General features: G+C 38.3%; 1 protein-coding gene across 1 annotated transcript in view; it reads left to right on the top strand.

Moving 5' to 3' along the window:
• Nucleotides 1–5780: 5780 nt before the first annotated feature.
• The window catches only part of NCOA3 (nuclear receptor coactivator 3), a 79500-nt gene continuing 69714 nt past the window's right edge, over nucleotides 5781–15566 (top strand). Inside the window, exon 1 of the mRNA XM_074157592.1 lies at nucleotides 5781–5867. The gene's annotated coding sequence lies outside the window, so the exon portion shown is untranslated. The remainder of the gene's footprint in view (nucleotides 5868–15566) is intronic.

Below are 15566 nucleotides of genomic sequence, written 5' to 3'. Positions count from 1 at the left end.
TCGTGGAGATAGGAGACTAGTCTTAGAAGCAACTTTTGTCTGATTCCTGTTCGTATCAACTTTGTACAGTCACAGTTCCTAAAACATTTTACGTACCTAACTCCAAGTTAATTTCAACTGAAGCAAATACTTAAGCTTTTTTGATACTTTTTAAAAATTTTTCCTGGTCTAGTTTCTATATTTTTTCATGTGAAGCAAAATTGTTTGTTTACTGTACTTTAAAATTACAGCTAACTTTGTCAACGGAGCAGCAAAACTAAAAGGTGGACAATCACCAAGAATAAGAAAATCAAAACCAGTATGAGAATACAAGCCAGGGTCAGAAGACAACATTTGACAGAAGACTGTGTCTTAATAAATTGACACTGCAGAGCTATTATTTGTATGTCTTATTATTTCAATGGTTATTATTTCAATGGTTTCAATTTCAGGTTATATTTTAACAATATTTTTGTTAATAACCCTACATTTCACTTAGCTTTAACAATGAAAACAGATGAATTGGTTTGAACTTCTGATTCTGTGATTAGAAGTTATTATAGTTCTGTAATATTTGCATTACAGATGCTTCAGAAGGCTGTCTAAATCTAAGTTATCTATGTATTTGTTTGTTTTTACAAAATTAAAATTCTGCACCAAAAAGATCTTACCATGTTTGTCTTTTCCCTGCCTCTTCCCTCACCAAGCATGTTTTGTCTTTATTCATCTTACATGGAGCAAGAGGTATGTCTGAACTAGCCTGATAAAAAAGCAAAAATGTTCTATACCTGATTTCTCTTCAAAATTACAGATTTAAAGAGGGCAAATTCTGACAAGACGTCACTAATCTTCTTTCAGTATAGAGGTGAGACTAATGTTTAGTAAAGATGCAAATTGTGTGCCTTGGGAAAATGCTAGACTGCCAGATGGATTTTGCGAGGGACTGTACTATCTTGGGGGCAGGGGGAAGAAAAGTAGCCAATTAATCTGTAGTATAATCATGCAAGTAGTCATGTGCACATCAAAATATAAAATATTACCGTGCATCTGCTTTGTTGGGAAATCAGAATTAGGTCCTCTTACTTTTAACCTTCCTCTCCTCCTAGTGGGTATATAAAAGTTGTTTTATCTCCTGAATAATCTTTAAAGATAAAAGGAAGGGCATCTTTTAGACAGTGCAGAAAAGCTTATATTACAAACCTGTGTATCAGTTTTTGAACTGTATGATAGGAATGGGCACATTGTCTCAGTTTTAAAAGCGCAGTAACAAAAAATCCTTCTTTACCTGATACATTTTACATTTTCTTCTTACTGAAGTTTTGAGTTGGCTGTGTGAAGTGGAACAGAGCGGAGGTTGTACGGCAGCAAAGTGATGTGGGCAATAGTGTTGCTCTTGCCGGCTCCTGGTCAAGTCCACTAAAAACTGAAATCATTCAGAGTAGGTTCTAAAAATGCAGGATATTGTCTGGGAGCTGGAGTTCTAAGCAAGTTCTGAGAAATGCTGTCTTGTTGGATACTATGTTATTCTCAGTAAATATTTAATTACTTTGATTATTTTGTTGGTAAATGAATTGGGATGGAGGAGGCAATGTTTCATCTATGTTTCTTAACATTAAAATGGGCTGCTGCATCTACTTAAATTGAAAGCACGTATGCATCACCTTTCCTAAACCATATTAATGTTCACTTTTACCACAAGAAATTTCTAGTAGTTAAAGAAATGGGTGAAAAAAACCACTGATACTGTAAACTATGAAATTTTAGATACTTAGCTTTAAACCTTAGTGGGTGGAACTGACCATATCAATTTACTGACCATGAGCAAGAGATAAATGTTTATAAACTAATATAATTGTAACATTTCTTTGTGTTAGAGTTATGCCCTAAAATTCTTATATGGAGTTACTCTTTCAGTGAAACAGCAACATACTCCAGATTACATTGACTAATGTGTGACTGTCTGATTGCAAAAAATATACTGTTTTGTTTTTAATTCCCCTTGAGATGTATTTTTATTTCAGTTAATTGACTTGCCTGTCCTTTTTCTGGTTAAACAACTAGTGACTAGTGTTTGAAATGTGTTGTTTTTTATGCATTATGGAAAATGAATTTGCATCAATATAATTTAATTGTATAAGCTAAAATTATGGTTTAGTGAAAGGCTATTAAAATATCATAAATTATTTTGTTGAAAGACGACAGTTTGTTTTGCATGTTTTGTTTTACACTATGTTTTACATAAGGATTTGATGATTATTTAATGTATAATCAATAATCCATAGCACAAGAGCCATGTTTTCAGTAGATGTAAGGTTCTTATTATTCACTTGATAAGATATTGCTAAAGAAAACTTTCTCCGTTTAAAAAAAAAAAAAAGTATTCTAGTGATGTATTTGTCATGCATCTCATTTTAGTCTGTAATCTTGTTTAATTTCCTTTGTTGCCACTAAGTAATCTGTTTTATCATTATGCTAAACCAGTTACTATTGATAGTCTCATCAGTTAGACAGATTAGCCACACAAACTGGATTGCTAATCTAGGAAGAAGGTATGTATATAATTTGGATTTTTTTTTTTTTAAGAAACTGAACCAAAACAAAATACACTCCAGTTGTTTAACGTTTTTTACGCATTTCCTGTCAGTGTTGGTTTTCTCTGCAGCTTATTCAGTGCCAGAACTTTTCTTTTCGGTCCCTGTGATGTCTATATGGTAATTTCAGGGTCTTTTGTACACCACCTATTCTTGCCAGCCCCAGTCAAGCCGTCTGCAACCAATCTGCTGCAAACTATGAGTTAGTGTACAGAAAAAATCAAAATAATAATGCAGAAGTTAAAACATTAAAATTTTACAGTCGTCAAAAAGTGCCAGTTCAGCCCCAGAAAACCTGGTGGTAATGTGACAGACTTTAGTTCTTGCTTAACCTGGTTAGATCAGGGAACCCAAAAATAAAATTTGTTTATGAATATATAAAAAAATCCAATACCAAAGATCGGGGGGGGGGGGGGGGGGGGAGGGAGGGGAAGATTTTAGGTTTGGGGAAGCAGGGAGGGTTGTTTTCTTTTGTGTTGTCTTTCTAATTTGGGAAGGGAGGAAGGGATGGAAAGCTACTTCTGTCCCTGAGTATTACTGGAAAATGTCATAGCCTAGAAATTATGGTCTTTTTTTTTTTTTTTTTTTCTGGGAATGTTGTTACTATTTCCTTGCAAAACATTTCAAAAATTACATTTTTAAAAATGATCCTATCAATAGATGGAATGGAAGGAAATTTAAACTCATGTAAAACTCTTATAAAGAGTGGTTTTTAATCATAGCGGGTTTTTTTCTGTCTCTGAGCAGAGGACAATTAAATGGGCTGAAGAAATGGGATGTTTCTCTTGCACTAATTGTCCAAACAGAAATTGGTCTTGGAAAATTTACGAGTCAAATCGGTTTTGTAGAGAGGTGCCCATGTAGAAGAGAAAATGTTTTCTGGACATGAATAATAGGTGTTGGAAAACAATGACTGAGTTATTGTCAAAATAAAAATAAATGGCAGTGCCCAAAAAGTGAGCTATGGGTCGTGTTTCCCTAAGTCTGTGCTTTCATTGGCCTGTGTTTTTTGACCGAGAAAATGTTGGGGTCAGATTGGATTTAATTAGTACGTTACAAAAGTTCAGCTTAAAGTTAAGTGTGTCTCTTGTGTACATCTTTGGCCAAATTTTTAATACGTTTAGGCTTCTAAAGACTGCTTTAAAAGGAATATGCACCAGCAGGTGGAGCAAATAGATAAAAATGTTAAATGTTACAGTTCTACAGCTGTGTTTACTGTGATCAGCCTTAAAGACAAGTACAAAAATTCGGGGAAGGTTTTAGTAATTTTTGTAGACAATCACATGTCAATGAAAAATGAAAACAATTTATCACTGTATGCTTCATTACATAAAGTCTAGAGCTAACTTTGAAGTTATCTGCTTATAATTGCTATAACAGAAACCAAAGGTTAAAAGGGAAAAAAAGATACACAATATATGTACTCTTTTGACACTGGGAGTTTATCAGTCTTGAGTCTGAGGTGTCATAGATGCAGTGTAAGTACAATTTGAAGACCTTATGGTCTGAATGGAAAAAAATATTAATAACACGTGGTTTGTCCAAATAAAAAACCACACAACATAACTAAACACCAGTGTTACTGCTGCCTCTCATTAACCTATTTCTCCCTGCCTACCCCCTCCTGATAAATGCTCTGTTGTAATTCATAGTGGAAGAAGAGAACAGCCTGCAGAAAAAGATTATCTGCAATGGAAGAAGTGGAATTGTTAAACAGCAGACCTCATGCTCTCAGGAAGTGCAAGAGGACCTCACTCCTTGTAAGGTACCCTGACAACACGAACTCTTTCCTGCTGCGATAACATGACAGGGAAATCCGTCTCTAACAGTTGGTTAAATCTGAGTTCATGAATACAAACAGACATTTAAAACTGGTAAGTTCTGAGGTAGTATAACTGCAAGGTAAAATCTAAGGTGGAGCTGGTTTTTTCCAGAACTTGACATATTGACTTTCTTTTATCTCTGGATTTTTGTGGTTTGTAATGCTCATTTCGGAGGTAGCTGGAGGGTCAAGCTGTACCCGTAACTTGCTCATAGGTGTCCAACACTAGTTTGACCTATTTTTTTATTTGGGAATTACTGGAAGGTGTACTTAATAGCTTTACTTGTCTGTCCATCTTGAATACTAATTGTGCCCTGTAGTGAGCTCTGTATGAATAGCTTGGCAGGACTTAAGACCATGCATTTTCATTATTTCACACTTTAAAAATTTGCAAAATAAAGAGCATTTTTATATGGCTGCTTTGTGAGTACAGAAAAATGAGGTATAATATGTTCTCCACAGACCTTGTTTTAGTCCGCAAAGCTTTAAATTATCGTTTTAAAAAAGCGTATGGAAAGAGGATTTATGGAAGTGAGGTGGGCATTGGAAGGTGATATTCAATGATGCCTTCACACCCTCGCCTTGCTCTTTTACAGATGGCAAGTGAGTTGCTGTTACGAGTTAGTGTGAAAACCATCCTTGCCATGTACCTCAAGTAGAGAATGATTGATGCTGTTTATGTTCTCTTTAACTAATAGCCCAACCTGTTTGTGTTTTATTAACCATTCACTTCGCTAGACTGGTTTTTCTTACTGAGTTGGAAAAAAATAGCGCTTGGTGTAGCAAATGCCCCACAAATGTTACTTAGGTATAACTTTCACCTCAGGGTTGTGATTGAATGCCGCGTGCAGGGCTGATACCTTATTGTATTTCACTGAATTTTTAGAGTTGGAAGGGACCATAAAGATCATCTAAAATGACTGAAAGATCAATTCAATCCTTCGAGCGTATAAAACGCTCTTTATTGAACGTGGACCACTCACAGCCGCAATGCTCCGTACCGGGCCTGGTGAGTGTCGGCCTCGACAAGCGGTGCGGCCGGGGGCCTGTCACGGCCTTCCTATGGGACCGCTTCCTCGAGCCCGTTTGGGACTTGCCCTCCTGCGGGCAGGGCTGGGAAGCAGCGGCGATACCGAGGAGCCGGTACCAGACCTGGGCCGCCACCAGTCACCGGGCCCCGGCGGCAGCACACGGGCGGAGCCGCAAGGGCCGCTGGGAGCGGTGGCTCGAAAACCCGCCGGGCCCAAGCGGGCACTACAAGTACCATGATGCCTCGCGCCGAGGGGGGCGGGTCCCGTGAGCGCCCGCGCGGGGCCGTACTACAGGTCCCACAGTGCCTCGCGCCGCTTGGTGGCCCCCTCTCGGGGCGGCTGGTTCCTATTTAAATCGAGGCAGGGAGGAAAATGGCGGCGAGAGGCTGAGTGTGGGGGAGACGGGGAGAAGGAGACATAGCTGGGCTTTGGCTCCTTTCCCAGGTGAGTGGGGTTTGGAGGGAGGGAGTAACGAGTGGAGGGAGGAGAGTTCTAGCTCTGGTTCCCCTGGTTGTGGCGGCGGGGTGGGACTGTGATGGGGGAGGGAAGGGAGCAGCTCGGGGCTGGCCCTGAGGGGCGGCTCTCTGCTCTCCCTCTCGCCCCCCTCCCCAATATGGATGTGTTTCCCTGAGGGGAGGAGGAAGGGGAGCGTAGACGGGCCGTGTGTGAGGAGAAATCCCATGGCTGGGAATGAGCGGGTTCCCGGGCAGCGTGTAAATGCCTTTACCTCTTTCTAACCATTGTAACTTTAGCGCCCAGTGTAGTTGGAGGGGGGCATTCCTGAGGCAGCGGTGAGGGACTCGCGTGGTGAGTGGAAGGCTCCGTATGCCTGTGCGATGCGTGTCTGAGTAGGGTGGGTTTGGGTGGAGGTTCCTCGTGTAGCAGAGAGAGACTCGGGGTCGCTATGGAATTGTGCTGAGAATCGCCCGACCCCCTGTTTCTCAGCCCGAGTAGAGGGTTTTGGGGGGAAATACCTGGGCTAGAATGGCCCCGTCTGCCATTCGTCTGGGCTTATATGATGCTGAGGCGGTTCCAAAGACCTTGTTGTCTGCATTCTCCTTCTGATCATCCTGTAGACTCGGTAAGTTTCAGAGGTGACTTCTCTTGTCTCTGGTAATAAGGAAAAGGATGAGAAATACTGCAAATAAGAGGTTGATTTCTATGCCTCTTACCTATTTCTGCCTCGTCGCTGCAATGAAACTGTACTGTTGAGGGATGGAGATGAGAATTATTTTTTTTTTTCTTGAGGTCACATAGCATTGTAGGTATTAGTGATTCTGGGGTATAAATGGGTGGGGATGTTGTCTGAGCTTGACATAATTCCCAGAGTCCTCTTTGTTTGGTTCTAAAGTTGGTTCTGTTTGTGGTTTCTGCTCCTACTCTTAAGCACAGTCAGGTTTTCTTTTAAAAGAGACGCTTCCCACTCTGTCAGCTCATCCAGTGAACACAGTTTTAAATCAGTCTCTTTTATTCAGGCAATATCTCCTTCCTCTTGAACCTGTTAAGAAAAAAAATCTGTTTCTGCCTTTAAATCTTTCAGATAAAGTTAACAAAAAATATTATGTTGGTCTCTATCTGGAACAGCAAGACAAAACTGAAGCAAATCTGGAAGTGTGAGAGATAGTAATGTCTAGCTGTATAGTATCTATAATACAGTTAAAGCAGACACTTAAAGCTTAAAATCCTGTCATCACTGTTGTAAAAATAAGTATTTTCCCGTGACATATTTCCAATTTATAATGAGCTGCTACACATGAGACAAAGATGTGTGTGTTCTAACTATAAAGACAAGATAGCTTCATAGTAACAAATAGTATCCAAGTGAAAAACCCAGCATTAGAGCTTGGGTTTAGAGGAAGCAGACAAAATTGTGGGTTGCTGCTTTTTTTTTTTTTTTTTTTTAAGAACTAGACTGTGCATGATAACATATAGTAATTGTATTTGCTGTTAGTAGTTGTAATGTGCTGTTTAACAGACTCTTGTTCAGAATTTCATGCAACTCTGTTACTACTACTATTATTTTTTTTTTTTTCATTAATACTGATGGATTTGCTGATGGATATTAAGCCAGAGGTTGGGGAATAGGGGAAGTGATAGCAAACAGAATAAACCCAATATTCAGCCCTGCTTTAAGTACCTTTCCTGATGACAGTGTGCTGTTTCCAGTCTGCTTTTATTTGGCATATGAGTTGTGTAGGGCTTGGGTTGGTTTGTCTGGGGTTTTTATTTATTTTTTAATTCTTCATTTGAAATCCCTGTTCATCCTGGGTTTGGATTTATTAACTTGGAAGTTTGAATTGTCTGACTTTTTTTTTTTTTTTTTTGCACAGTATCACTGAGACAGTATAGTTGAGACAAAATGCAGAGTGGGAAGGAGGAGGAAATCTATTTTACAATAGGATGTTATCTTTTGATCATGGGCTTTTTTTCATTGATAATGGACAAGAAATCACAATCAACACCTTAAAGATTCATTTCTATGTTACAGTTGCATAGGAAAGGATGGGCTTTTTGTTTCTTTTTAAAGAACTCCGAGAAAGAAAGGGTGTCTTGGTTATATTTGTCTGCAGAATCAAGCCATTGGTAGCATGTAAAATGATATTGGACACTACAGTCTGACACTGGAGGTTGCTTCAACTCCTGCATTTAAATGAGCCTCCCTCAAAGAGGTGACTTGAATGACTGTATGATACAGGATTTTCTGCATTATGTTGACAGAAGCTTTTTGATTATGAATATTTAGAAATATTTTACATATTCTTCTGACTTGTTTTTATACTTAAAAGATGGAGGGAAGGGAGAGGGGAGGAATAGTATTCTTTATGCCAAGGATATGAGAGGGTGGTGAAGAATACCTAAACCTGAATGCTGGGGCAGCATGTCTGTGTGCTTATTTCTCTGGCTAGATCTATTGATGTTTGTAAATGTAGCATATTAGGAAAGAGGCGATTGTGAAAGAATTTAACTGCTACTGATTTAAATATGCCATGGAATATATTTCCACTCTGATTTTTGTATGCTGTCTATAGTTAAGGTATATCAAATCCTTTTCTTACCCCATGTAAGTGGGAGGTATACTTCAGATGGACCCTATTACTTTAATAATACTTTTCATTTAATTGGTGTCTTTTATTTTTAGTTGACAGCTATCAATAAGCTGATATTCTTTGAAGTGGAACAAAATTAACTTTCCTCCAAACTCGGTCTCATGAGGGATTTTTAGTCTTTCATGTGCAGTGTGTGGAATTATTGTGTCGGTGAGGCTTTAGGATTTTAGATGTAGACACACGTTTTTCTTTTATGTTGTCTAGATCCAGTCCTATTTCTGACATTGTACAGATGTAAGAAAAAGGCAGTTGCTTAAGACAATATGCTATTTACATGAGAGGGAGAAGAGGGCAAGGGAGCCACCATTGGTTTTTTGCTCATTTTGCTTATACCCTGGAAATTCAGGCTTATTGCTGCTGCTGCTAAGCTTAGGATATGGTGTAAGTTGCTTCTGAGGCTGTGACTGCTTTTGCAATATACTAGAAAAGCGGAGATTATAAGGTCGGCTCTACAGTTATCTATCTACCTTTAAGTATTCCCCGAGCTTGTGTGCTTTGTATGTGTGTGGGGTTGTTGGTTTTCTTGGTTTGGTTTTGGTTATGACCCTACTACCCCACCCCCAAATTGTCACCTTTACTGTTAAATGTGAGCCTGTTCAGGTTGGATGTAGGTAAATTGTCAAATGTTCTTTGTTAGGTTATGGATCATTGCCCTATTGGAAATTTTGTTTTAAAAGCTTTCTTACCATCAAGTGAAGTTCTTTTTTGAAGATTACTGTAAACATGGGTAGTGTCATAACTTGAAGTCTAAAAGCTTCATAACTGCATTTTGTTGACAAGATTGTTGTAGAAATCTGAAAACACTGTTGAAGTTCTCCAGAAAATGTTGTAATTGTTAGGTCAGGGCAAGCAATTTTCATCAAAGTTGCTACACATGTGGCTAAACTACATAGCAGTTTAGCCCTGATTTATCAGGTGCACCTGAAGATGGGGGAGGAGGGAGAAGAGGAAGGCTGTGGAACAATATAACTGTTATACTGCTAGCCATAGTGACTAGCACCTACATTAGCCTTGGCTGAGTATGAGATTTTGTCACAAAGCCTGGACCCTTTACTGCTTGCACGCTTCCATGCATGTCAAGATGTGTCAGAGCCATTGAATGAGATCATCTAGTACCATAGGTATACCCAGAAGGCCTTTCAGAGGCATATTTTCAAGGTAGGTTTCTCTATATAGTTGCACAGAATATTCTGTATGTGACTTCTGAGTTATGATTTTTTTTCCTCATTCTGTTCTCTGAAGTATGGAAGTGAGAAAATGAGTTGTCTGCCTTTTCAAAGGCAATACTGAAACAGGTTGCATGGCTAAAAATGTTATCAATAGAATACATTTCTCTTGGGTAGTTGTAGCCTAACACTTGCCCCCACCCTTGGCAGTGGTAGGATGGGTACTGAGTGGAATAAGGCAGAAAGAAAAGGCTGACGTACCTTTTATCTCCCTGGTCTCTGAGACCGTAAGGGTATTTAGTGTATAGATGAAACTTGTTCTTTGGGATTTGCTTTGTTTGCCTAGAATCTCCACAGGGCTACACGTGTGCTTTTTCTTGTGAGCTTTTAGGTGAGATGGAATAGAATGAGATACCTTGTCTCTTGTGAGTAGCTTTCTCTCAGCAAACACAAATGGTAAAAATGAAATTTTCTGGAGTATTTTATCATTAAGCCATACAAACATGTTTTTGAACAACATTATAAATATCAAAGAATTAAGAATGGATTGTGTTCCCTTCAACAAATAGTTAGTTCTCAAATTGTTTCTAATGAAAATCCTTTCTAATGTCATCTTCAACCTGGGTTTTACTATAGTTAGAAATACCTGAACAGGAACAGTTAGTGAATGCAGGAAAGGGAAGAAAAAATTATTCATATGGAAACCACCAAGACTAGGAAAAAGCAAGCCAAAATCTGTTGTCTAAAGGCTATGTGCCAGTTGTCTTTGCTGAAGAAAACAACTGGTAGATTAGGTGTTTGCCTGTCACTTCTAGTGTACCAGTGCAGAAAAAACCAGATCAGCCTGTGTGTTCAAAACAATTGTCAAAGACTTTCTTGAAAGCTTAATCAATTTATTTGATGTTAAGCATTTCTTTTCAATGCCAGTGTTTCTCTGGGTCATGTCTGCAACAGAATTGTAGTGCAGTATCTTTCTTTCCCTAAGGCAACTGTAGCAGAACTGTTAATTCCTGTATCATGCCCCTTCCAAGTGTCTTTAGAATACTCATTTATCTTTGTAGTTGACCACAAACTAGGTAGGACTTCAGTGTCACCATGCTGTGTCTAGGGAAGCATGTCTCTTCCTGTTACTGAACCAAGTTGTGGGCATAGTTGTGGTGACATCATGAGATGCTGTATTAAATTAATGTTTTCTTGGAGGTAAGAGGAAATCACCTTTATATGACTATAGATGTGTTAATGAGTATAGAGAAGGAAGGACATTTAACAGATAATTTCAAACTTTAAAGGAAAACTATATTTTTATTCCAGATCATATAGTATGCTTCTATAAACAATTTAAATAGTATCAAATGCTTGTCATCTTAACCTAATGAAGAGGGAGTAGAAGAGCTTTAAGTCAAAGGATCTGTCATAATGCATAATAGGAAACTTTTAAAAGTGATTGTCAGTGGCTTTTCTTCACAATGAAAGCTTTATGTTAAAAAAGTTGGTGGTATCATAACTTTAACTCAATGCTTTCAGGTAATGCATTATAATATAAGTCATGAGACGTCAAGCCCCTTAGGAAGAGTTGAAGAGTTGGTAGACATTTAAAAAAAAAAACAAAAAACCACCACTCCCTCAAACCTCTCTTCCCCAAACCTTGTTTTTCTAGAAACCTGAAGTTTCATAACTGTTGTGACAAACTTGAGAATTACTCTGTGTGTGGATATATATATATTTTTTTAAAAAAGGTGTAACTTGCTGATAATGTTCCCAGTCTACCAGATGGTGCAATATTGAAAACTGTTAGCATGGTAAAATCAAGCAAACTGTTTCTTATCCCATGCTTTTCTGAGCCGCACAAAGTGAGTAGGTAAACATATATATTTGTTCCACAAGGACAATGCAAAGCTGGCTCACTAGCACCAGTCACTGCAAAACTACTGTTGTAATTCTCTTATGTGCTGTTTTGGAGACTCACCTTTTTATTAAAGACTTAAGAGAACAAGAGCATAATCTTGGGAAGAAATGTGAAAAATAGTTGAAGTGTTTCTGAGGTTTCACTCTGCCAGAGAATGACTAAGCAATGGAAGGTTACAGTAGTGATGTATGGGTTGTTTTCCATTTTGCTCATCTGAAAGCCTCTGAATTTCTGTTTTTCTAAGTCTTAGGTAGGTCTGTTACTGCTCAGAGCTCTAGCTGGTGCACAAGATATCAAGTGTAGCATATAAAGACTAAGTAGCTATTTCTACCTTACGTTGGCAAAGGGTGCTATTTTACTATTTCTCTGTAAATCAGTTAAATGTAACTTTAAAAATCTTGTGAGGACAAAAATCTGTGGTATATAGATGAGCTGCTTTCTTGACTCGTGTAAGCAATAAGTCACTTTTTTAAAAAGAACAACAAGAGGTCTAAAAGAAAAGAATTTATTTTGGTAGGTCTAGGAGGGAACCTTTCTAGACTGCATGGATTTAACACTTTGTTGTTAGTTCCCATTGGCCAAATATTGATGAGCTGAGTGATTTACATATAGATAATGGTGTGAAGTCAAATCCAACTTCCAGTGCTGATTCAGCATGAAAAGTTTGGTTATAAAATCACTTCTGAACAGACTTGCTTAAAGTACATCAATCAGCTTCTGATTAACTTTTTATCAAATGATCCTAGAAATCATGTCTTTCAAACAGTTTCTTAGTTAGCATGAATCTGAGGAAATTATTCTTCTGGGAAGTCTAATAAAATGCAGTTAGAAGTTGTTACACATGCGCACCTAACAATATAAAATACAACAATTTGCTTGTGTTGCTCTACATACTTTATTTTCTCTATGGTTACCTTATGTCTAAAACCACAATGCCCTGCCTCACTGAAACATCCTGAAGTGATAGAACAGGTAATGGAGCAAGGAGTGGATTGGGTGGCTTTTGTTGCTGTATCTATTAATGGAAGGGTTAAGCAAAAGGCAGAAGTAAGCAATTTACCTTCAAAAAAAAAAAAAAAAAAAGTGGCATGCATGTTGTGTACTCCAGTGGTTTGAGGAAACTTTTTATTGTTCAGAACAGTCAATCAAGAGGACTGTGTTCTGTTCTTTCTGAACCAGTCTGAAGAACTACAACCTAAAGCCCGGGTACCGTCCCCTGGTTTTGCCTTGTACACTCAAATTGTAATTCTAACGCCTCACTGATCACCCTGTGGAGTATATTAACATCTTAGCATTGCTGGTTTTGTCAAATACTCCAGTTGTGTTTTCGTCACGTTCTCTGGAGGCTAGTGATTCACAGGAAAAGGGAAACTTCTGGGCTGCATGCTTTTTGCAACCAACACCTCTGTTAACCTAGAATGTCTATTTGATGCCGCTTTAAGAGGAAGGCAGTTCTTTTGATCATTGCACAAAAAACTGGGGAAAGAAATAATCATCTATGCTGGCTGGAGTAGCTTTTGATCACTTTTGTATTACACTTGTGGGTTTTCTGTTGAAGCTCCTAATCTTTTGGTGATGCATGTTCGTAGCTCATAAACAAGACTTGTAGAGGTAAGGTGTAGAACCAGGGCTAGCAAAATTGCCAAACTTGTATTGGCTGTGTTAGAGATGATAAGAAGGTAGTAGGGATGGTGAGTGGGATCCAGCGAGATGTAAAATGAGTGGAGATTTGAGGAACTTGAAGGAGAGCCATCATTTGATAGGGACGGGATAGCTTGCATTATTGTACACTTTATTTTTCTGTTCAAATGTACAGCTACAAGGTAGCTTTATCCTGAACTGCTTCATCTTCTCTTACCCGTCTGTCTGTAGCTGGACCTCAGATGACCTCTGTTGAGAAATTAATACGTACTGTGATAATATTTCAGATTGGCCAAGCAATGCTTTTGGTATATGAGCAAAGTTTTTTCCTTCCCCCTGCCCCCCATCTTAGCACTGCTTTATGTCGATGAAACTTTTGCTTAAACTAAGTATTCCATCAAGGCAAAAATGTAAAGTTGTTTGAGCTGTGCATTTGAGAAAGCTTTTTAAAAGTCTTTTAAAGCAGTGGAAATTTCCAGGCTTCACCAAAAAAAAAAAAAAAGAAAAAAAAAAAAAGATTTGAAGTTCTGGTCTAATAACTGCTTTGCAAGAAGAGAGAAATATGAAAAGGAACCGCAGACATTCTGGATGTCAGCCTGTGAAATTTTCCACTATTTCCTTTAATAACATGCAGGCATGCTTATACTGCTGGAATTTCAGTTAGAAGTCTCATTCTGACTGAAACTTTAAGCTACTTGGTGGGCAAATGCTCCCTGAAAACGAATTGTCAAGAAAAAAGTTGTCACTTGTAAGAATGTGCATAAATCGCTCCCATGCTGGATATCAACTATTGATTATATTAATCTTGCCTTCAATTTCTTGTTTTACAGTTTGTGTTAGCTGTTACTAGATGGTAACTGTCAGGTGACAATCCATCGTTTCTTGCTTCTGATAGTAATTCTAGACTAATATTTCCAATAAGGACTGCATGTTTTTAAACCAGAAATCTTAATTTTTGTATCTTTGATATACTAAAGGAAGAAAGACATTAGGAAACATATCCTGTTCTAATATTCTTCTGTGTAACAGTTAACTTTAAAACCTATTTAATGGTTATTTATAAAATTATTGTAGGTTCAGATACACTGCTGAAAATCAAACTGAAGGGATCTGCAGGTTCAACCTCATTTGTCTACCTCCAAGCTCTTTTCTGTTTAAGTTCTTGTTTACCAAAAGGCTCCTTGACCTTTCTCCAAGATCTAGAGGACTCTGTACTTTGAATGTGCCTTGTCTTTCTGTCACTACAGATATTTATTGTTGACTTATGCTCTTTTGGGTTAGGGCTTAAAGAATACTTTATATAAATGGGTTGAGAGTTTTTTTGCTTAAATGCTGGGATGGGAGCTATGGTGGTATATTGTGCAGAAAGCAAGCAGCATCAAAACAAACTGACTTCTTTCCAGTATTGATTGAAAGTATAAAACCAGAACCCTTTAGATGCATTCCCGTGGAACGCTGTCTTTCCAAGGCAGTGTGGTACGCTTCCACAGCTGCTCAAGCCAAATCAGAGCTATTGTGCTTCCTTTCTGTTACCTCTCCTCCCTTTGCTCTGGGACTGAGGGCCTTGCAGTCAGCAAACAGATTTAATTCAAAACTGTCCATTCCTTCCCTCCCACCAACAAAAAAAACCTGAACCCCAAAACCAAATAAAACCACCCAGACAACTTCTGGCTGTCAGCTGACTCCTAGTTGCGCAAACACCAGTAGTAGTGCAAGGGAATGGGTGGAGTGGAACTAGAGCAGCCATAGTTGTGTCAAAAATTTAAACTAGATGGAGTTCCTGTAACACTCTGTTCCTGACACAAACGTGTTAGAGAAGAGAGACTCAAGTGGTACCTGGGTGTAGGAGAAATTCAGCAACCTTTGTCTGCCCTGGGGCTGTAATTAGAAAGAGTTGGTGGAGTTACTAATTATGTATTATTACTGGTAGTTCCTTACCTGTTGTATCTACATTGGGAAACTAATTTCACTTAAGTCAATAGGGATTAAGTAGATATATTGAGTGCTCTTCTGAAAACTGATGTTGAGAATCCTGTGAACATTTAATGTGTATTTGTTACTAGTGTAGTTCGTATACGTATTGCTGAGCAGAGAGAACCTACTGAAAGGGGTAAGTACTGCAATAATTCTATTTTGGGGTAGAATTAATCTATCAAATGGATAACTTCTGTAGAGACTCAGAGGATCAGCAACCCCATGCTATTGGGTCTAGGGATGAAGGATTTTTAACAGGACTGTAGGATTAGAATATATTAGTTCATGTTATGAAAAAACTTCTTATTGTTTGTTTCTCTGATGCTGTTGTAATCAGTGGTCCTTTATA

This window comes from Numenius arquata, chromosome 12 (assembly GCF_964106895.1).
Source record: "Numenius arquata chromosome 12, bNumArq3.hap1.1, whole genome shotgun sequence".
Taxonomy (NCBI): domain Eukaryota; kingdom Metazoa; phylum Chordata; class Aves; order Charadriiformes; family Scolopacidae; genus Numenius; species Numenius arquata.
Note: the sequence above shows the minus strand (reverse complement) of the source record. Positions and strands in the feature narration are given on the sequence as shown.